Source organism: Stenella coeruleoalba (genome assembly GCF_951394435.1).
Source record: "Stenella coeruleoalba genome assembly, chromosome: 17".
Taxonomy (NCBI): domain Eukaryota; kingdom Metazoa; phylum Chordata; class Mammalia; order Artiodactyla; family Delphinidae; genus Stenella; species Stenella coeruleoalba.
The window spans coordinates 69,273,755-69,297,243 of record NC_137163.1 but is presented as its reverse complement, the minus strand read 5'-3'; the positions used below and the strand labels follow the sequence as shown (position 1 = coordinate 69,297,243).

General features: G+C 40.2%; 1 protein-coding gene across 6 annotated transcripts in view; it reads right to left on the bottom strand.

Moving 5' to 3' along the window:
- PDE7A (phosphodiesterase 7A) overlaps window positions 1-23,489 on the bottom strand; it is a 175,070-nt gene that overhangs the window by 133,978 nt on the left and 17,603 nt on the right. The gene's annotated exons all lie outside the window — the stretch shown is intronic.

The window sequence follows — 23,489 nt, the reverse complement described above, 5'->3', positions numbered from 1 at the left end:
TTAATTTGTTAAAAATATAAACTATGAATAAAAATAAAATGTTTAAAATGCAATGATGAATGTTTAATGAAATAAAAGACAATTGAAGGAAATTTTCACCTGCGGGTTGGTTGCTCTAGACTATTTAGTAGCTCAACACTAATTGACAAGCACCTTTCTTGGTGGTACACTAATGAATAATCAGTCAGAGGACATCTGGCTAAACACAGCAGATTACAAACATGCATCCATCATTGTTCCCTCCCCAAACCCTAACTAAATGACACTGAAGGAAGAAAATAAGGCATAAACCCAGAAAGACAAAGAGAAAAGAAGGGGAAATGAAAACTGACAAGTTTGTCTTCTAGAAATAGAAAGGGAATGGACAAGTTGTACATGTCTCGGCAGAACAGAAAGCTAAAACCTAAGCTTACAAATGGGGAGGTCTATATCCAGCCAATTCCTGCTGCAAAGACCCAGAATAATTGCAGAAATTAGAGGCCCTAGCTGTTTTGGAAGGCAAGGATGTAAGTGGGCTGAAAAAGAGACAGGTCAATTGAAGTTCTTTAAAACAAGTGGTTAGAAGCCCAGATCTCCTCCACAACCTCGTGCTCTCCTTCACCTCAGCAGAAGATTGGATAGATTGAACCAAACAGGCTCTGGACATGGGTTCACCAGGCAGAACTGAGAGTGGGGTTAGAGTACCATATGGAAAGCAGTGGAATAAATGAGAATCTGTCTACTTGTTGACAGCCAAGTTAATATCCTTGAGGCAAGGGGTTGGAAGATTTCTCTTTTAGAAAGTGAACCTATCGAAGGCAAAAGTTTTACAGGTTCTATCAGTTTGGATTCTTCCAACCAAATAAGTGGGTCCACACATAAATCTAAGGTAAGTCCTACCCATATACATGGAGTTACAAATAGCATTATCAGTGTCTCATTCTTAAATGTGAAAGAACAATCAAGCATTACCAGAATTTGAATAAATATCATAAAATGAGAGACAATAGAAAAAAACAGAAAAACAAACAAGAAGAAACAGAAACAATAGAGAGAATCCTCCCTCCAAAAAAAAACCCCCAATAATATCTATTAATAGATAATATCTAAAATTGGGATGTGAGTTAAGAATATGGAGCTAAATATTGTTAAGAGCAATTTAAAACAGTGAACATTCTTGCCTCAGCAGAGCAGGAACTGGTAGAATACTGAGATGGAACAAGACGCTCCTAGGTTTATTATAATATAGTAGAACTATTGAACTCTAAAAACTATGTATTATTTTTCTCATTAAAAAATTAAAATAGGGCTTCCCTGGTGACCCAGTGGTTAAGAATCTGCCTGCCGATGCAGGGGACACGGGTTTGAGCCCTGGTCCGGGAAGATCCCACATGCCGCTAAGCAACTAAGCCCGTGAGCCACAACTACCGAGCCCACGTGCCACAACTTCTAAAGCCCACATGCCTAGAGCCCGTGCTCTGCAACAAGAGAAGCCACTGCAATGAGAAGCCTGTGCTCTGCAAGGAAGAGTAGCCCCTGCTCACCTCAACTAGAGAAAGCCCGTGTGCAGCAACAAAGACCCAATGCAGCCAAATATAAATAAATAAATAAATTTATTTTTAAAAAATTAAAATAATTATAGTGAGTTCAACTGTGTTCCCCAAAAGATATGTTTAAGTCCTAACTTCTGGTACTTATGACCTTATTTGGAAATAGGGTCTTTGCAGATGTAATCAAGTTAAGATAAGGTCATATGGGATTAGGGTGGGCCTGACACCCGACAACTGGTGTCCTTATAAGAAGAGGGGGATTTGGAGGCCCACATAAACACAGGGAAGAAAGCCATGTGAAGACAGAGACTGAGATTGGAGTGTTAAGCCTACAAGCCAAGGAACATCAAGGACTGCCAGCGGCCAAGAGAAGCTAAGGAAAGGAATGAAACAAATTCTCTTCTAGAGCCTTCAGAGGGAGCATGGCGTTGCCAACATCTTGCTTTTGGACTTCAAGCCTCCAGAACTATGAGAGAATATGTCTCTGCTTTTCTAAGTCACCCAGTTTATGGTAATTCGTTACGGCAGCCTAAGGAAACTAATACAATCGTGTTACTCAACTTCTGTGTATCTGAATTGGAGCAGGAGAAGTTTGACAGAGGGTCAATTCTTCTAAGTACATTTCCACACTTGAGGTTAAAAAAAAACTAATCAAGTTAGCTGGGTTTTTTTTGTTTGTTTTTTTAGGGCACAGTATAAAACCCATCTGTTCAATTAAGGGACGTGGGAGAACTGGCAAATGTGAAGCACGAATTTTGGTCTCTAGTTATAAATATTTAAGTGTACGCCTGCCTGAGATTTACTTTCTGTTTTTTAAAATACCCTTCTCTCCTGCTATCTCTGGAGAAGAATAGTTATAAAGGATAGGGCCCTCTTCCTTCACACCCTGCACAATAATAATGTAAAATGTTGAACAGAGTGAACATTATTCAAAACAGCAAACTCTTTTTTTTAATTAAAAAAAATACTTTTTTAAAATTTTTGGCTGCATTGGGTCTTCATGGCTGTCCATGGGCTTTTCTCTAGTTGCAGTGAGCAGGGGCTACTGTTCGTTGCGGTGCGCGGGCTTCTCACTGTGGTGGCTTCTCTTGTTGTGGGGCATAGGATCTAGGTGTGCAGGCTTCAATAGTTGCGGCACGCGGGCTCAGTAGGTGTGGCTCTAGCGTGCAAGCTCAGTAGTTGTGGTGCATGGGCTTAGTTGCTCTGCAGCATGTGGGATCATCCCAGACCAGGGCTCGAACCTGTGTCCCCTGCATTGGCAGGCGGATTCTTAACCACTGTGCCACCAGGGAAGTCCCCAAAACAGCAAACTCTTTTAAAGTGGACCTGAAAATTGCTTACTTAAACATTTTATCCAACTAATAAGTATCTCTGAACTTGTTAACTGTCATTTTTGTATGAAATAGTAACAGATTTAAAGAAACCACTGGTGTTATTTACATTTCCTACACTTTTAATTCCAGTGTCTTGTCTTAGGGTCCAATATCTTCTTAAAAATAATGAGATATTGAAGATCTTAAAGCAGTTGGTTACAGGGTGTTATGGGTTGAATTATGTCAGTTCCTCCCCACCTCTTCACACCCCCCCAAAAAAAGATACATTGAGATCCTAACCCGCAGTATCTCAGAATGTGACCTTATTTGGAAATAAGGTCATTAGAGATATAGTTAGTTAAATTAAGATGAGGTCATAGTGAATTAGGATGGGCCCATAATCCATTATGACGGGTGTTTTCATAAGAAGACAGCCATGTGAAGGTGGAGGCAGAGACTGGACAGAGGCATCTACAAGCCAAGGATCACTGGCTGTCACCAGAGACTAGCAGGGAGACATGGAACAGAGTCTCCCTCAGAGCACTGAGAAGGAGTCAACCCTGCAGACACCTTGATTTTGAACTTCTGGTCTCCAGCACTGTGAGAGAATAAATTTCTCTTGTTTTAAGCCACCCAGATTATACAGCATAACATAAAATTTACCATTAGCCACCCAGTTTGTGAAACTTTGAACGGCAGTCCTAGGAAACAAATATTCAGGGCTGGGACTTCCCTGGTGGTCCAGTGGTTAAGAATCCGCCTTCCAGTGCAGGGGACACAGGTTCAATCCCTGGTGGGGGAAACTAAGATCCCACATGCTGCGGGACAACTATGCCCGTGTGCTCTACGGCCCGCGTGCTGCAGCTACTGGGCCTGCATGCCACAACTAGAGAGAAGCCCACACGTTGCAACAAAGAGCCCGTGTGCTGCAACTAAGACCTGATGCAGCCAAATAAATAAATAAATAAATAAAGCAAGATGTCCAAAAAAAAAATATTCAGGGCTTTTATCAAAATTATAATACCTGGGGTGAGGGAAAGAGTCCTTTAAAATTTTTTCAATTCCAGTTTTTTCATTCATTTGTTTATTCATTAAATAGTCGTTGAGTGACTACTATGCGTTAAGCCCTCCTCTAGTCACTAGAGATAAAATAAGACTGAGAAAGGTCCCTGTCTGAATGAAGTGAGAACTCTAATGGAGAAGAGTGGTAAACAAATAAACACATAGCATCACGTAACGAGCGAGTTTTAGGTGCTGTGAAGAAATATAGAACAGGGAAGTGTACTAGAAAGTGCTATTTAGAAGTTTATGGAAGGTATCATTGAGAAGATGACATCTGAGTCCTGAATGAAGTAAGGAAGTAAACTAGGCAAGGATCAGTGGGTATAGAAGAACTTTCTTGATAGAGGGAAACGGTACAAACGCCCAGCACATGAGTAAGGCCGATGTCGAGGGAATACAGTGATTGAGAAGCAGGGAAGGGAGATGAGACCAAATCAATGTAGGCTCTGATAGGCCTGGTTAAGGATTTGGATATTATTCTAAGTGTGACGGGAAGCCACTGGAATGTTTTATTGTTTTGTTTTGTTTAATCAGAGAAGTGACAGTCTCTGATTTATATGTTTTAAAGGTCTCTCTGGGTGCTCTGTAGACAATGGTTTCTTGATAAAAAGTGGAAGCAAGGAGATCAGTTGAATAGCTTTTAAACAGCCTGAAAGAGAGATGGTGGTTATTTACAGATAACCATCTGAGCCAACAAACATTATCCCCTTTTCAAGCTAAAAATCACAGAATCATGGGGTTCTTCCACATCCACCGAACTTCGTTTTTTTTGGCCACGCCATGCAGCTTGTGGGATCTTAGTTCCCCGACCAGGAATTGAACCTGGGCCCTTGGCAATGAAAGTGCAGAGTCCTAACCACTGGACCACCGGAAAGTCCACCCATGAACTTCTTTAGAGCAGATGCTAGCCAGAGTTTCTGAATAAACCAGTTAACATCCATTTAGAACATCTGATTCACAGCTCAAAAACAAAATAACTGTAAAATTGAAGGATAAAAATGAAATTGCTATTGAAAAATCTCAGCATTAATTTTTTTTAGGTAAACAACTTATATAATTAAAAATTTACAAGGTATAGCAAAATATTATGTATATATTAGCAGTATCGAATCAATTTTTAAATGCAACCAAAATAATTCTTCTACTTATAGTATTTAGAAATCTCACATTGTCTAAGAATTAGTATAACTTCACAATTCTCAGAGTGAAAGGAGTCAGTATTCAAAATTCAGTTAAGTTTAAAGTAAAATTTGTTCATTTGGAAATAAGTGAATATAATTAGTAATAATGGTCATTAACTCTAGGAAATGAAATGATCCAAGGTCAAAGCTTTAAAAAAATTTTCCCAGGACAAACAACTCAGTTTAAAAATGGGCAACAGGACTTCCCTGGTGGCACAGTGGTTAAGAATCCGCCTGCCATTGCCGGGGACAAGGACTCGAGCCCTGGTCCGGGAAGATCCCACATGCCACGGAGCAACTAAGCCCGTGGGCCACAACTACTGAGCCTGCGCTCTAGAGCCCGCGAGCCACAACTACTGAGCCCACGTGCCACAACTACTGAAGTCCGCGCGCCTAGAGCCCGTGCTCCGCAACAAGAGAAGCCACCGCAGTGAGAAGCCCGCATACTGCAACGAAGAGTGGCCCCCGCTTGCCACAACTAGAGGAAGCCTGCGCGCAGCAACCAAGACCCAACACAGCCAAAAATAAATAAATTAAATAAATGAATAAAAATACCTCTGGAATCACAAGAAACAAGTTGCTTTTACTTTAGACAAAGTTCAGTCTCATGAAAGAGATAACTGGAATAAATGTTTTCCTTAATCAGTGTAGAGTTTCAGGGGCTTCCCTGGTGGCGCAGTGGTTGAGAGTCCGCCTGCCCATGCAGGGGACGTGGGTTCGTGCCCCGGTCCGGGTGGGGGTCCCGCGTGCCACGGAGCGCCTGGGCCCGTGAGCTGTGGCCGCTGGGCCTGCGCGTCCGGGGCCTGTGCTCCGCGGCGGGAGGGGCCGCAGCGGTGAGGGGCCGCAGCGGTGAGGGGCCCGCGTACCGCAAGAGAAAGAAAAAAACCCCCCCAAAAACATGCCAATTGTTCTGGAAAACAAGTGGCCAGAGATGGCAGTGAGGGGAGAGAATGCTCTGGCTTCTGCACAACTCACGTGACTTGGAGTCTTTGGAGTTACTGGTATCCTCACAGCCCTCACTCTAGCATGTCTAAACTTCTGCTGCCACAAGTGCCCTGCCCTTTTGTCTACACTCTTTGCTCACGCTATTCTCTCTGAATTGAGGACCCGTTCCTTCCCACCCAGGTTCTCCAACTTCGAATCCCACATATCATCTGATGCAGTTTAAATATCCATCTTCAATGAAGCCTTTCCTGAATTCTCAGCTGGAAGCAATCTCTCTCTTAGGAGGTCCTGTAAGACCATCTGTACTTTTCTCTCTTTTTTTTTTTTTGAAAGGATTCTATTTATTCTTTTTTTTTTTTTTACATCTTTATTGGGGTATGATTGCTTTACAATGGTGTGTTAGTTTCTGCTTTATAACAAAGTGAATCAGTTATACATATACATATGTTCCCATATCTCTTCCCTCTTGCGTCTCCCTCCCTCCCCCCCTCCCTATCCCACCCCTCCAGGCGGTCACAAAGCACCGAGCCGATCTCCCTGTGCTATGCGGCTGCTTCCCACTAGCTATCCACCTTACGTTTGTTAGTGTATATATGTCCAAGCCTCTCTCTCGTGTACTTCTCTTAAGGCACTCCCATTTCTGTGTGGTATGATTTTATTTACTGTGTACATAAATGATCTCTCTGGACGTCTAAATATAGATGTTCTCCAAAGATCTCTCCTGGACCCTATTCTCTTGTCAGTCTACACTGCTGACAAGAGTGTGGATTCACACACCCAGATACACATAGCCCTCCACCACGGCCATCTCGCCACTGCTCCAACTCTCTCTCTCCTCTATGAATGTGACTCCCAAATCTCCATTCCCATCTTCAGTCCTCTGGTTCTCTCAAGTTTCAGCCCCTTATTTCTGACTGCCTGTGAGATTTCTGCACCAAGCTGCCTCTTTAAACCTTAAACTCACTAACTCTACGGTGGAAATGATCATCTTCCCTGCCCAAATTTCTTTCTCTGTTCTCCTTATGCTAATGACACCACTGCCTTTGGGTGCAAACGACCCAAATGCACCTGTCCAAACCTCTCATGAAGTCCTGCTCGCTTTTATGTGACAAAGGGTATTAAGTCACGGAGAAAACACTAGAATCGAAGTCGGCAGTTCTGAAACCCACCGTGGTCAGTAACTGATCATGTAGTTTCAGAAGAGTTTTTCATGTGTCTAGCCCTCAGTTTCCTCATCTGTAAAATAAGTTTGGAGAGATGATCTCTTTAAGTTCCCCTCCAGCTTTAAGAATTCCCCGAAATCTATAATCAAAATCCAGAGTATGTCCAGCGTCTCTTAGCAAAAACTGTGAGTTCTGGAAATATTCATGATGAGTTTTTCCTTCCATCTTTTTCTTGCTCTTGCCCAAGTATAGCTGCCTCTGCTATGTTATTCCAATCAGATCTTTTGCTTTCCCAGCAAAATCCTGGTTCTTCTCTCTGGAATTCCCTTCCTGACTTACAGCGGTCATCTGCTCAAAAACTATTATCAGAGGACAGTCTCTGCAAGGCTGGATAGGTCAAGTTTGATTATTACATAATGAAGTTACCCATTTACTGCAGTCATTTCTATGTACTCGGTACTTTGTTAAGTGCTTCGTAAATACTATCTCATTTATTTCTCACAACCACCCAATGAAGTAGGTATTTTTACTCACATTTTACAGATGAGAAAACAAGCCTCAAAGAGGGTTAGTGAACTGCCCAAGACCACACAGGGCATTCTCTAACATTTTAAAAATTAGACATAAAACACTCTTAACAATACTGGTTGTCCTTCTAAGCTACGCTGCTTAGAAACACATGTCTGGCTACCACATTGTGACCTTGCAGTGTCCAGCTCTGACCCGAAGATATCCATAAGACCTACATTGCAAGCCAAACTGGTTTCCTTTTTGCTTCAAGGAGAGAGTTGTGGTATTGCTGATAACAGTCATTAAGATTATTGTGGCAGATCAGTCTGTTTTCATCAGATTGCCTTTAGGTCTAAATTCGAGTAAAGCAGTGAAGATTGGTGTACTTTAGACACTGTCTTTCCAAATGAAACCTTCTAGAAATGGCACAGCAAAATTCTCAAGAATAATCTCCTCTCAACCCTTGGGATTCCATTCCAACTGCTGATTTTCCAGATCCATGTTTTGGTGGACTTCAACATAAAGTTTCTTTCAAAGAGGGTTTGGTTTTGTTTTGGTTTGGTGGGAAAGGTTATTATTTCTGTCTCTACTTCCAGAATGTACTTTGTTTTGATTTTGTGAGTTTTACTTTCCTGATTTCATTTACATTTTAGCCAGTTAAGTATTTTTGGCAGAAATGCCATTAAAAAATTATTATGCATTGAAGATGGTATTTGAATCATTTGGGCTTATTGCTTTTGAAATAGAATTCAGTGTCATAAAATTAATTATTTTAGTAGAAAATGAAGAGCCATTGAAATTGTCCATTCTATTAATCAGCCTTAAAAAAGTTATTATCCCAAGGAAAAGCAAATTCTCACTCATCAAAAGTTGGGATATTTCGAGTTACAACAAGATACAGTTGGCCCTCCATATCTGGAATCCCTGGATGAGAAGCCAGCAGATATGAGGGCTGACTATAATGCAGCCATTTGATATAAGGGACTTGAGCATCTGAGGATTCTGGCATCAGGCGGGTCCTGGAACTAAACCCTTGCGGATACTGAGGGTCGACTATAATTCTATGAAAGAGAATCTGTTGACTCTTATGAGCAGAGTTACTGCTTTTTCAGCATCATGCCAGAAGCAACTTCTTTCCTATAAGGGGTGATCAGCCTTCAATTTTTCTGTCATCAGCTTCTCATTATTTCTCCCTTTTAGACAATTTCCTTTTCCTTACCCTGTAGATGATTTATTTCCTCATCTAATTTTCTCTATTTTTTTCTTTTCCTGAGGCCCTTTCCTACAGACCCTCCCCCAAGTTTTCTTCCATATCTTCTATCAATTTTAAAAAGCTTACAGTTTTCTTACTAGTTTATATCAACTCAAAAATTAGAGCATGTAGAATAATGATAGAGATCTTAGGACTATTTAGCTTTCTTTTTGTTACTTATTAAAGTAAAAGAGAAAGGAAATAGATGGCTTAGACTGGAATACTGAGTATCAAAGGTTGCTAAGAGAAATTTCAGTCTATTATTTATGTGATATTTTTCTTACATGGAACTCAAAACTCTTTTGTGTATTTGTCCTTATATATGGTTTTGCAGAGAAGTTCTGGCCTGGCATCCTACCTTAGAAGATCTTTGGGAGATCTAGTCTCTACAAGAGTAATTACTATGGAAAACAGTATGCAGGTTCCTCAAAAAATTAAAAGTAGAACTACCATATGACCCAGCAATTCCATTTCTGGGTGTTTATTCAAAGAAAGTAAAAACACTAATTCAAAAAGATATCTGCACCCCCATGTTCACTGCAATATTACTTACAATAGCCAAGACATGGAAACAACATAAGTGTCTACCAACATATAAATGGATAAAGAAGATGTGGGGTGTGTGTGTGTGTGTGTGTGTGTGTGTGCGCGCACACGTGTGTGTATGCACACAATGGAATATTACTCAGCCATAAAAAGAAGGAAATCTTCCCATTTGTGACAACACGGATGGACGTAGAGGGCATTATGCTAAGTGAAAATGTCAGATAAAGACAAACACCATATGATCTCACTTATATGTGAAATCTGAAAAAAAAAAGGGGGGGATCATAGATCATAGATAAAGAGAACAGACTGGTGGTTGGCAGAGGCAGGGGGTGGAAGGCAGATGAACTAGGTGAACAGGTTGAAAGGTACACATTTCCAGTTATAAAATAAATAAGTCATGGGAATGTAACGTACAGCATGGTGACTACAGTATTACAGTTAATAATACTGTACTGCATATTTGACAGTAGCTAAGAGAGTAGACTTTTTTTGCGGGGGGGAGCCACATTGCACCACATGCAGGATCTTAGTTCCCCAACCAGGGATCGAACCCATGCCCCCTGCAGTGGAAGGGCAGAGTCCTAACCATTGGACCGCCAGGGAACTCCCAGGAGTAGACCTTGAAAGTTCTTATCACAAGAAAAAAATGTAACTATTTAAGGTGACCAGTGTTAAACAGACTCATTGTGATCATTTTGCAATGTATACAAATACTGAATGACTATGTTGTACACCTGAAACTAATACAATATTATATGTCAATTATATCTCAATTAAAAAAAAAGAATCCATACAGGATAAAGTCAGATCTGACAAGTCCCAGCTTTAATGAAAATTTCTCCCTGTCACAGACTTTAACTGCTAACAAAGCCATAGTATGAATCCAATTTTCTGGTCCCTCAGGAAAACAGATAGAGAAGAGATACTTGGGAAAACCATGATAAATAGGTCGGTAGGTAGACAGACAGATAGATAGATAGATACAAAGATAGAAAGGAAGGAAGGAAGGAAGACAGTGGGACAGAAAAAGGAGAGAAGATGGAAAGAATAAGAAAAAGGAAACTCAAAAGCACTGCTGCTCTAAGTATATCATCTTAACAAGAGATAAAATCATCAGAAGTGTTCCAGAAACAGACAAGACTTGAAAGGCAAGCTATACACCCAACTCTGAATCTTTTGTGATGTCAAGGTTCTCTAATTCATTAAATATGTTTTAAACACAGATATCATTACCCTGTCTCAAGTCTTAACTCTTCATTATAACAATTAAGCATTTAGAGGAATGCTGTTTTTAAATTCAGAATTAGACAAATGCTTTATTAAGGTGGTATGATGCCATTTTTACTTCAGTGCTGTCCTCTCTTTTCTAACCATTAAAGAATGAAACTGATAATTTATTATTTTACCAAAGTCTCACAAAATCCTTGAATTTGTAGATGACTCTCTAAAACTTGGAATTAAGGTCCACATGGCTTCTGTCATAGCTAGCTGTCACTAGGAGTGGGGCAAGCTTTCTCTTTCAGAGCTAAGAAATAAAAAGAAACCTCTGGAGCAGGTTGGGGGAGAGGACTCAGCTGTTTATTGTCTAGCCCTTTGTCTTGAGAGGTGTTAAGCTTATAAAATGATTTCTGTTACTGCTTCCCTCGCAGTGGGGTATGGAAATAAATTCCCAGATTTAGGCTTCCCTTTGAGAGCACAGCTACTGCCTTGTTGGCTTCCAGACGCACCAGGTTGAGAGGTCGCAGGCAGCAAAGCCAGACTACATGATTCTCTTCTTTTAAACCAAACGATGCACCCATGGTTCAAATCATTATTATAGAGATGCTGAGAGAACAATGAGATTAAAAACTTTTTTGAAAAAAAAAATTACTCCCTTACCCCTGACGCTCCAATTCTTTTCATTTTTGCATGTTTCCTTCAAGTCCTGTTGATAGGTAAATATATACGTGTGTGGTTGCAATTTCAGATCCTCTTTCTTAAAATAATGGCATTATTCAAAAGCTCATTTTTCAAAAGTCATTGTTGCCGTTTACCTCCTTGGGTGACATTTAACTAAGCCTGGGTTCATAAACATCAAGTGAGAAGGGCCAGAGAGGAAAGCGTTGTTGTTACATAATCTTAGCACTGATTACTCAAATCTCTAGCATGTTATCTGACCTGCCCAGTTTGGCCTAAATTTCATTTTCTGCTCATATTTTAAAGTACCCCACCCCCAATATTTCAGTCAATTTTTGGGGAAAATAAACAGATATAATATCTGACATTTTAAGGAACTATATAATTTTTTTTTAAATACAACCAAGAATTTTGTAGCTTATTTACAATAGACTGACAAAGCGTTGCCATGGAAGATGTGACATCACCAGGACAATGAACATGAGAAAATTGTCGAGAGTGTCACAATGACAAAGGAGAAATAAAAGGAAAGGAAAGCTTTAACTTGTCAGGAGGTCGAATCTCCTAGGAAATGAAAATATTAGGTACAGTTGAAGTTCCATGATTTTTCTAATTTAGTGTTCTAAGGATCATTAAAGCTGTAATATTTATCTAGAGAGATTGCTGCAAAAGAAGTGTTGGTTTTCCTAGCTTAATGGTCTGTTATGAATTCAGATTTTACATATACTTAATCATACTTGTGAAAATTCTGTCATATTCCTATTCAAATAGAAATGGAAAAATTAATTGAGAAGAACCTAAAGAAAATACATTAGAGAATAACATTTTGGTGATTTTTCTATGGTATTTTCAAAGCACATTTAAAATCATCTCACTGCTTCTTTTCTGTTTTCTCAAGTGGGAAAATTATAACATCTTAAATACTGAAAGGCTTAAAGAGCCTATAAGATTTATAGAGCATTAAAAGAATAGTTTTCAAATTCACACGTTTGGCATTCATCCTCCCCTGAGAATAAATTTTCATCCTTTTTTCATATGATATCATAGATTGATGACAAACGCTGTAAGAAATCATCTAATCACTCCTGCTTTCAGGTACAAATAGGTCTTGATCTAATCTGGAAGGGAAGTTTTTTGTAGGGAGCTAAAACGCTTTTCTCAACACTGCTGGTTTTCCTTCCGGTTGTGCCGACCTGCTGGGATGGCCTCGGGTTCTGCATCTAGATTTCTTTTAGGGCGCCTGGTAAAATCTGCCCCAGGCATTAACTCTGGAGATAGCCCCGTTCCTCTTTGATGTTCCCCATTTCCCCTAGTGGGGCCTCTTTTCTTCCAGGCCATACCTGGTGCCCTGCCTGGCTCACACCCGTGAGGACAGCCATGGGCTAGCGGTCTAGGCAGGCTGGCTGGGCGGGCACTCAGAGGATTCTCCCTGATTGAGCCTGGGCTTCATTTCCATGGTATTTGGTCCTTATTCTCTCAACTAGGTAATTTCCCTTCATCGTCCCTAGAAAATTCTACTGAAAATTCCTGAAGTCTCAGAGAAATATGGCTTCAGTTAGTTGTCAAGTTTATTCGCTATAATAGGAAGTGAACTTCTTTCTTCTGGAGAAGCAGACTAACTTCTTTTAAATCATGATTTATTTCTGTGTAGAGATGTATGTGCTTCTCCATGTGTGGCTCGCCGGGTGAGCATTCCAGAAGTGAGATAAGATGGGATCAGGAGGACTTCCCTGGTGGCACAGTGGTTAAGAATCCACCTGCCAATGCAGGGGACATGGGTTCAAGTCCTGGTCTGGGAAGATCCCACATGCTGCGGAGCAACTAAGCCCGTGCGCCACAACTACTGAGCCTGCGCTCTAGAGCCCGCGAGTCACAACTACTGAGCCCGCACACCTAGAGCCCAATATGTTTTTAACTTATTGTAATTTGTATTATCATTCTAATTTTTAACCTCATTTTGCATTCATAATTTTGTATTCTTTGTTTTTTTTTAAACAGTTAACTTAATTTTTTAAAATATTTATTTATTTATTTGGCTGCGCCTGGTCTTAGTTGTGGCACGTGTGATCTTTAGATGCGGCACACGTGATCTTTAGATGCAGCATGCAGGATCTAGTTCCCTGACCAGGGATCAAACCTGGGCCCCCTGCATTGGGAGTGTGGAGTCTTAACTGCTGGACCACCAGGGAAGCCCCATAATTTTGTATTCTTCTATTTAAAGAAGGGCCCCCAATTATGTAAGCTTGCATCTGTACAAAACCTGAATCTGCCTCTGAATGAAATGAGATGATCTAAGTCAAGCTGATCCCTGGCATCTGACACAATGAGCTAATCAAATAAGAAATGAAGTTAGTAAGAAAAATAGTAAAAATAAAAATAGTCAAGGTGCTATAAGCTAGGTAAGGAGCAAGACGTATCTTTTTTTAAAAATAAAAACATATTTTCTCTTGGTGGATATGATGGTCATAGGTTTAGATGAGATTACATAAGGGAAAGTATGTGACTTGCTTCTATATTTAAATTTTTACTGTATGTTTTGAGCTTCACTTCTCTCCTATTCCAAAATATACTATTAGTTGCTTAGCACTGGAGGAATATTAATGTTAAACATTTTTTTAAAAACTTAGTTTTGAGGGTGTTTTTGTCACCAGAATTTTTTATGAATTCTTCCATTTATATTAGAGGAATTTTCTCTAAACAACACAAGCCCAAAACATATATGGAAGGTACTCAGTGGATTACTGAATTGAATTGTCTTTCCTACCTACTTAAGCAGGGTTCTGTCCAGGGGAGCCTACTTTTCATTTCAAGTGTATGTACAAATTCAGCTCCTTAGAAAGTGTAACTAAGTGTCAGTGACAGGTCAAGCTACAGGTTATTACAGTGTCTTCGAACCAGTTTTCTTGGTGCTGCCTCTATAAATTCTTGTTAGGATGATTAGTTAGTTCTTGCTCTTCATTCCAAAGGTCTGAATTTCCGGGGCAAGCAAAGGCACATTGCTGGCGGTAGATTCTTGTGTCTGGAATTTTCATTCCTTGTTATCTTTTTGAGATCTGGGAGTTTCTGATCCTATCTATCCCAGACATGTACCCAAAGCCCTCAGAAGTGCTATTCACTCTTGGTTTCCAATTGACCGACCTTCATAATGAAGGGTAATGGTATTCCAGGAAAAGCACAAAGAAACTGTCTTCTACTTCTGCTGCTGCTTGAATTTTTATCTTTTCATTCTGGAGTTAGATCCTTTTTTCTGGAGTATTTATTATCAGGTTTTAATTCTCCAGTATAAATCTTACAGGCAGTATGTAGTTGATTAATGATAATAACTGGATTGAGACTCTTTTAAGATCCTGCTCTGTCTGCTTTTCTCTCTCTTTTGCTTGAGCTCTGCTAAAAGAACTACTAGACAGTTTTGCTCAAACTGTGATGGAGCACAACAAAGCATTTAGAAAATCCAATTATGGGAAACAGATTGCATCTGTCATGTTTTCCACACATCCTAATGCAACATGGATGTATAAAAAATATTACATCAGGGACTTCCCTGGTGGTGCAGTGGATGGGACTCTGCGCTCCCAATGCAGGGAGTCCAGGTTTGATCCGGGGTCGGGGAACTAGATCCCACATGCATGCCACAACTAAGAGTCTGCAAGCCACAACTAAGACCCGGTGCAACCAAATAAATAAATAAATATTAAAAAAAAAAAAAAGAAACAGTTACCAAGGTCACTGGCCTCTGGGCCAAGACTTCAGGAAAAAAAAATATTTTATCAAAAAAGTTTTGAGAAGATATACAGAAGTTGCATTAAGCTTCATTTTAAAAAAAAATTCACAAATTTTATCCACTTGAGGAACTACCTTTAATCTACATGTTGGTTTTATTGCCATTAAGTATTTGCAATTAGTTAAATCTATCGTGTTCTTTGTGTTGGAAGAATGACTCAATAGAGGTTTGTGAACTGCTAAGCCAGTATGAATGGCTTTCTGTAGACTGTTACACCAGGTCAGAAAAATCAGTCCCAGAAGCATGGCAGCAAATCTGCCAATGGCACAACTTGGTGCTTATCAAGTCAAAAGTCTTTTCTGTTTATTAAACTGTTCAAGGATTGTGAGGAGAATATGAACCATTACACCTCTACTGCATTTTACTCACAAAAAAACAAATTTCTTCCAGGCAAATACTCCATAATCTAAAAATACTGATAGTGTAACACTTTTATTCAAACATTCCAGCAAATCATTAGCCGTTGTGTAACACTTGCCACAGAATACTCAGATTCTATTTGGCCAAGTTTGACCCTGCCAGTATTTTAAGTAAGTTTTTATATATGTCTATTATTAAATGTTTTATCTAATAACTAGATTATATAACTTATATACACATATAGGTAATCCTTATACACAAAAAAGATTTTAACCCAAACCCCCAAAGGATTAACTACAGAACTGGAAATCAGAAGACACGGATTTTCTCATTTTGTTTTCTTATAGTTTTGTTTTAATTATTAAAGCAAAACATATAGGTAAAATGCTCATTTTAACAACAGATGAACATAAAGAAAAAAGTTAATAGTCTTTCCCCGCTTCCTTTCCTAAATCGCTACCTTCTAGTAACTAAAACTAACAGTTAGGTATCTTCTCATACCTTTCTCTAAGACAACACAGCTCTATAGATCAGATTTTGCCCATGACTAGCTGGGAAACAAAGCACAAGACTCAAGACTTGCTTCCTCTTGCTAAAAATAAGAATGATTCAAAACCACAATGAGATACTACTTTAAACTCATTAGGATAGTTAAAACAAAAAATACAGGCAGTAACAAGTGTTGGCAAGAATGAAGAGAAATTGGAAACCTAGCATACTGCTGATGGGAATGTAATATGGTGCAGCCACTTTGAAAACTGGTCTAGCAGTTCCTAAAAATATTAAACATAAAGTTAATATATTTAATACATTTTAGATATAGTGTTTAATATATTCTTTATATATATGTATGTATATCATATAGCATATAATGTGTTAGAATATGACCTAGCAATTCTACAACTAGGTATACATACAAGAGAAATGAAAACATGTCCACACCAAAATAAATGTTCTTAGCAGCATTGGTAATTATTGCCAAGAAGTAGAAACAACCTAACTATCGATCAACTGGACAAACAGAATGTGGCATCTCCACACAACAGAGTATTATTCAACCATAAAAAGAAACAAGATACTGACACGAGCTATAACATGGACGAACCCTGAAAACATATTGTATGATTCCATGCATGTCCGGAAATGTCTGGAATAGGCATATCAGAGACAGAAAGTAGATTAATGGTTGTCAGGGGCTAGGTTGTCAGGCTTCTTTTAACCCACAAAAATGTTTTATGATTAGATTCTTGTAATGGTTGCGCAACTCTGTGAATATACTAAGAACCACTGAACTATAAACTTTAAATGGGTAAATTTTATGTTATATGAAGTATATCTCAATAAAGCTATAAAAAAGAAAAATAAGACTGTTTAACTTAGTTGCTCTACAACATCTCTTTAGATAACAGAATTTCTATCTCTTACACAATGTGAAGACACTTCCATGTTGTTTCTTACTTTGTTGACAAATTCATTTCAATATCAAGTTCTTCACCTGTTCATTGGAATCACTACATTTCCTCCATTCTCTTAAAATAGTTCTTCATATTTATGCTAAAGTTTAATATTTATTCTATGACATAAATAAACTTGACATGAGCTTTTATGTAGGACAACATAGAATCCAAAATATCTTGGTAAAGAGGTAAATAAAAGTGAGTTGTCATAACTAGTGTCCTTCTGGCTTCGTATACCCAGTAGGGTCTGTTGTTCGTCCTAATAATTGATCAGAGAGTCAAGAGGGCAAAATATTGGACCAATCCTGTATGTATGGGATATCAAATTTTAGTTTCTAATATTTTTAGTACAATTATCATATTTTGTAGCCTCAAAACAAAATATGCAAATAAACTTAATTTAGCTGTCATTCTGGCCAAGTCAAATGTCCAACAAAGGAACCATCCCTGTACAGACCTTCAGTGACTGGTCTCGGATATCTCAGAAGGCAGGGGCTTCTGGGCTGCAGCCTGTCGCAGTGGGGGAGGGGACCAGAGACTACGTTTGCAAAAGACTGAGGAAGCTCCAAGTGACCATTTATGTCCACACACATTACAGGAAGATGTATGACGATTAGGGTGGGTCAGGGGGAGCGGGTAAAGCCTGTCCCCACCCTTTTCTTGGTGCTGGTACTGGCTTAGCATTTTCTCAGTACTAGCAATAATTTTCTCCTTGCCTGTACTTCCAAGGTAGAAAAGTCCTCTATCCAGACTCAGAGAAGGCAAACCTGAGCATGACCCTAACTCCTAGACCGTAGCCAACTAGACCAGCGTTGGGCCTTTTATTTAAAATAAACTTATAGGGCTTCCCTGGTGGCGCAGTGGTTGAGAGTTCGCCTGCCAATGCAGGGGACACGGGTTCGTGCCCCGGTCTGGGAAGATCCCACGTGCCGCGGAGCGGCTGGGCGCGTGAGCCATGGCCGCTGAGCCTGCGCGTCCGGAGCCTGTGCTCCGCAACGGGAGAGGCCACACCAGTGAGAGGCCCACGTACCACAAAAAATAATAATAATAATAAACTTATAACACTCTCTCTTCTTAGAACTCTCACTTCTTGGAACTGAAGTCAGTGAGGTCATATATTTGACTAAAGTCAGATACAACTTAAAGTAAGGGAGACAGAAAATAGGTTCAGAAAAGTAAGTTGAGGTCGGGTTGTAGAAGGCACAGCGTGCCAGATTAAGGAGTCTGAATTGCGTCTTAGAGGTGAAAGGGAGAAATGAAAGGTTTTGAATAGGAGATTGGCAAAAGTAAAGAAATGGTGCACGGGAGAAGCTGATGCAAGGCGGACTCTGAAGGTAAGTCTCTGCAGATGACTGCCATGGCCCTGTTAAAGGGTCTGGACTAGAACGCCAGAGGAAGGGGTGAAGAAGGGGGAAGAGGTTTCTGAAGCATCGAGGGGTAAGAGTCAGTGGAAGTTTGTGGCGGATCAGATATGGGAGTAGAGAGATGAAGACAAGGAATTAGCAAGCATGAGGGTGATGTTAAATCTCAGAACGGTGAGGCTGCCCATGCCATAACATAAACAGGAAGTGCGGAGGGGGAGGCATTTTGGGTCTAGATAAATGGTTTAATCAGCAATTGTCAGGGCCAGACATGTGAAATGAAAAGTCCAGCAGGTCACCGAAGCCAGGGAACTGGAGCTGAGGAGTGGTCCTAGTTACACCTTGGGTCTTCATAGTGTGACAGCTGATGCCGTGAAGCTGGACAAGATTTCTGAGGGAGGGCTTGCGGGGGACAGGAGCAGAGGGCTGACAGCTGGTCCTCGGGGACCCACCACTGTCCTCGGACAGGAGGAGTCCAGGAAGCAGCTGCCTGGGAAAAAGGGGGTATGCCAGAATCTCACTGCATCTCTGAACACCAGGAAGAAAGGGGTTTTGAGGAAGAGAGCGGGGAGTAAACTATTTCAAAAGCTGCTAAGAGAATGGGGATGGAATTCAGTGAGAAGTTGAGCTTAAGTACATAGTTGCAATGGAATCCTCGGGCCGGAATTCATATAATAAGGGAGTAAAAGGAGAGTAGTGGAGAGAAAATAGAAGCAGAAAGTAGGGTCACTCCTTATAAGAATTTAGCAATGAAGAAAGTAGAAAAATAGTAAATTATCTGGGAGGAGTGGAAGGGGTTAAAAGAAGCGTTGCCTTGTTCCACTTTCTCTCCACTAGAGAAGAGACCTACATGTATGAAGATGGCCAGGAGAGAGCAAAAACAGTTAAAACTACTTAAAAAGAAAAAAATGAGAGAGAAAGGTCTACATATTTCAACGTTTTTCAGTTTCTGTTAGAGCTGTTTCTTCAAATCAGTCTCACAGGGAAAACTAATATGTAAAATAAAAGCGGAGCTGCTCTGTTGAAGTTTACTGTGTGTGTGTGTGTGTGTGTGTGTGTGTGTGTGTGTGTGTATGTGTGTGTGTGTGTGTGTGTGTGTGTTGGCTGGGAGGTATTGCCTTGGGGTTCACTTTCTTCCATGAAAATCAATGACATGCCTCATTTGGCCTCCACATCAATGGGGAAGGCATTTCTATTGTTCCTAGTTTACACTTGAGGAAAATGATTTAGAGTGGTGTAGTGACTTATTTAAAGTCACACACCCAGTATGGGGCAGAGTCAGGATTAGAACCCAGATCTTACAGCCCCAAATCCCTGTTCTTTCTGAGACACCACTCAAAATGCCTTGTTCTTTCTGCTACAGCACACTATCTTCCCTGTCTAAAGGAGGTCCTTTGAAGAACCAGGAGAAACAAAAAGAAAATAAAGTTCTGGGGAAAATATGTGGTAAATAATAAGTAAGTAAAGTCAGCAAAGTCGGCTCATTTGTCTCATCAGAGGCCCTAAAAGGTAGTGCATTTTAGGAGGGAGTTGCCGTCACATGGCATCTTCTTTTTTTTTTTTGGCTGCGTTGGGTTTTCGTTGCTGCACACGGGCTTTCTCTAGTTGTGGCAAGAGGGGGCTACTCTTCGTCATGGTGCGTGGGCTTCTCATTGTGGTGGCTTCTCTTGTTGCAGAGCATGGGCTCTAGGCACGCAGGCTTCGGTAGTTGTGGCATGTGGGCTCAGTAGTTGTGGCTCTCGGGCTCTAGAGCGCAGGCTCAGTAGTTGTGGCGCATGGGTTTAGTTGCCCCATGGCATGTGGGATCTTCCCGAACCAGGGCTCAAACCCGTGTCCCCTGCATTGGCAGGTGGATTCTTAACCACTGCACCACCAGGAAAGTCCCCCCGTGGCATCTTTTAAAAAATGATTCCTTATTGAAAAACATGATTTTTCTTCTTTTCAGAAGAGACAGGCATTCCTGATGGAAATGTAAAATGGTGCAGCCTATGTGGAAAACAGTGTGGTGATTCCTCAAAAAATTAGAAATAGAATTACTATATGACCCAGAAATCCCATTCTGGGCATATACCCATGAGAATTGAAAGCTGGGATTTAAAAAGATATTTGTACATCAGCGCTCATAGCTACATTATACACAATAGCCAAAAGGTAGAAACAACTCCAAAGTTCATCAATAGGTGAATGGAATACACAAAGTGTGGCAAATACAGACAGACAATTGGGATGTTGTTCAGCTTTAAAAAGAAATAAAATTGTGATACGTGCTACAACATGGATGAACCTTAAAGACTTTATGCTAAGTGAAATAAGCCAGACACAAAAGGATAAATATAGTATGCCTCCACTTGTGTGAGGAGCCCCAAAGAGTCAAAATTATGGAGTCAGAAAGTAAAATAGTGGTTATCGGGGCTAAGACAGGGAGCATGGGGAATTATTATTTAATGAGGACAGAGTTTCTGTTTGGGATGATGAAAAAGTTCTGGAGATAAATAGTGGTGAATGGTTGCACAACAATGTGAATGTACTTAACGCCAGTGAATTTATACTTAAAAATGATTGAAATGCGGGGCTTCCCTGGTGGCGCAGTGGTTGGGAGTCTGCCTGCCGATGCCAGGGGACGAGGGTTTGTGCCCCGGTCTGGGAGGATCCCACATGCCGTGGAGCAGCTGCACCCGTGGGCCATGGCCGCAAATGATTGAAATGGTAAATTTTAGGTTACATATATTTTACCACAATAAAAACAAAAGAAGAATTTTATCCTTTGTTGCCTTCTCTGCCATATTTAGAGTAATTTCTTGGCTTCCATAATCACTGTTTTAGTTGAAAAGCAAGACAAACTTTGTTTTTCCTTGCCACGGGCATGCTTTTGCTCATCTTTAGTTTTTCTTAGCATGCCTGAGAGACCCTCAAATGAGTGATCATCAAACCTCTATATTAAAAATGATTCTTATTAGATTTTTCTATCTCACCTAAATTTTCTAGGCATATGTTTCTTATTTCTGGATCAAGAAAAGTAAATGAAATCAAACAATAAGAAGCCCTAAATTTTTTTCCAGGAAGCATGGAAGCCTACTAAGATACATCCCAATATTAGCTAACTTATTCTGATATGGACAGCAGTTTGATGATATTAGTAAACTAGGAAGATCATGTAGACCCTTGATACTGAAACTGTGATCTGCGGACCAGCTGGGACAGCATCACCTGGGAGCTTGTTAGAAATGCCTAATCTTGGGTATCATCCTAGACCTACCAAATCAGAATCTGCATTTTAGCAGATCCCCAAGTGTTTCCTATGCATATTTGATGTCTGTGAAGCACTAGTCTACCCTGCTTTCTTAAATGCAACACAGAAATTTTTTTCTTCTTGGAGAAAGAGAGCTAGAAGTACGGCACAGACATTTACTGCAGATTTGCTATGTAATAGGCACTATAGTATGAGAATCACCAATGCTATATCATTTAATACCTACAATAACAACAGAGGTATAATCTATTGCTCCCAATTAGCAGATGAAAAAACTGAGGCTCAATCTTCCCATTGTCATCCAGCTAGGAAGTGCCAGGACTGGCATTTGACTTCAGGTGTTTCCAAGGCCAAAGCTTTTTCTATTACACCAAGCTATCTTTTAAGCATATGAAAGAAGCCATTCTAAAACCTTCTAGAATAAAATATTACTTAAGACTTTCACTAAGGAAAACATGGCATGAGTCAGAATCATAAAACTATAAACACTGAGCATTTATTTTTATCATTGCAAAGTCCTTTCCTTTGTTAATCCTCACAATAACCAGGTGAGGCAAAAATTATCTCCATTCTGTCAACAAAAAAGCTGAAGCTCAGAGCGGCTAAAGGTTTGCCCACAGTCATAAAGCCATGAGTCAGAACTGGAATCAAGGTGAGGAAGCTTGACTGTTAACCGCCAATACCCTGACTCTCTGAAGTCATTTAGATACTTAGAGAGCCAAGGTAACTCTGCTACAGCTGTTAGCTGCTGTAGTTTGTGGCCAGCTCGATTGATATGGGGCATTCAACTCTCCTTAATGTGACTAAATGAAACCACGTGGAACCCACCCAGGCCTCACTGCCTGGCCTTGCCCCGCACTATCCACCGGTATGTATTCATTTATGAGGTCCTATGATCAGATTCTCAGAAGATGGCAGTCTTCAGAGCTCAGCGTGATGTGAGCCCCGAGTCTCCCTGCCGATTCTCGCTCTTCTTACGTGACTTGTCTCTGGGATCTGGATGCCCAGCAACCCCGGTGTTCTCTCATCACTGCCTAGAATAGGCTGCACCCCTTCCAAACTCAGGCCTGTTGCACAGCTATTTCCTTGGCTTCTGATGCTCACACGTCTCTTTGCTAACGTTGATTCATGCATTCTTCAGGTCTCAACCTTCCTTTCACTTCCTCAGGGAAACTCTCCCCAGTGCCCTCGTCTAGGTCTGGCTCCCCTGTTGGAGACTCTCCATCATGGTACTTATCACAAATGTAATTTGTTACTTATTTGGTTAGTAATTTCTTCAAGGTATAACTTCCTCCACTAAACTGTGAGTTCTGAGAAGGCAAGAACCATGTTTATATTTTATACTATTCTCTCCGGGCACAAATACCTAACACATAATTAATTTTCAATAACTATTTGTTGAATTAATCAGTGCATATCAATAATGTCTGTGAAAACATTTTTGTACACTGTAAAGTTTTATACACGTGGTATTGCTAGAATCATTTGTACTCAGAATTTGTCTTATATTTTAGTGTGATTGATGATAAATAATAAATGTATACATGTTAAATTAACTGTAATACATTTTCTTTTATTCTAATAGCTGAGACTAACTTTGGTCAATCTTGTGGTTTTATATGACATGCATAGGAAGGACAAAAGTTAACGAGACAAAGGCAGGCAGATTTTCAGTCAACCGTGACAGGAGAATCCTACCTAGATGAGCAGGGTCTCAATTCCACACTTGACCTCTTGCCCTTAAGAGGAGGAGTCAATTCTAAGAGATTCACATTCAAACTAGAGCAGGTGCGGCAATCTTTCTGGTACTACTTGTGTTTGCAGACAAATGTGTTTGGTGTTTTGTTCTTTTGTTTGTTTTTTGGGGTCAGGAAACATAG